The sequence below is a fragment of the Myotis davidii genome, unplaced genomic scaffold, assembly GCF_000327345.1.
Source record: "Myotis davidii unplaced genomic scaffold, ASM32734v1 scaffold618, whole genome shotgun sequence".
Lineage (NCBI taxonomy): Eukaryota > Metazoa > Chordata > Mammalia > Chiroptera > Vespertilionidae > Myotis > Myotis davidii.
Genome location: NW_006289199.1, coordinates 109,947 through 110,551, shown reverse-complemented (window position 1 = coordinate 110,551; position 605 = coordinate 109,947). Strand labels below are relative to the sequence as shown.

Below are 605 nucleotides of genomic sequence, written 5' to 3'. Positions count from 1 at the left end.
CCTTCTTTGACAGCAGGTATTTATTTTTTAATTTTAATATTCATTTTCCAATCACAGTTGCCTTTCAGTATGATTTGTGTTGGTTTCAGGTGGACAGCACAGTGGTTAGATAGTCATATACTTTGCATCGTGTTGTCCTCGATATTCCCAGTGCCCAACTGGCACCGAACATCATTCTCACAATATTACTGACTATATTCGCTGTGCTGTGCTTTCCGTGCTAAGCTAAGCAAGCCAGTCACAGAAGGACTACTGTACAATTCCACCTGCCTCCACCTGTAACTCCCAGTGTGGACTTCCTAACACTTCACCTAGTGGCTGTCCAAGAGGAGGGGGCTGACAGCAGGGATCTTACATGACAAAGGAGTCAGATCCCAGGGAAATGAGACCACACCTAGATCAGCACCAGAACCAGACCCTGAAAGCCAGTCCAGGACAAGAAGAGCTGCTCTCCACCCAGCCCAGGGACACCTGCCCACGTTCCAATGTCAGGACTTGTGGGTACCAAGCCTCTGCCCACTCTCTGATAGGACGGGTATCAGGAATAACAGGAGGCTAAGCTGCCTGAGCCAGACGGCAGTTTTTTGAATTAGTTCCTTCTTCCC

At 48.3% G+C, this 605-nt stretch overlaps 1 long non-coding RNA gene across 1 annotated transcript in view; it reads left to right on the top strand.

Annotated features, from left to right (window-relative positions):
• Positions 1-330: 330 nt before the first annotated feature.
• Positions 331-605, top strand: part of LOC102751499 — a 2,041-nt gene continuing 1,766 nt past the window's right edge. Inside the window, exon 1 of the long non-coding RNA XR_435553.1 lies at positions 331-535. This is a non-coding gene — a long non-coding RNA (uncharacterized LOC102751499). The remainder of the gene's footprint in view (positions 536-605) is intronic.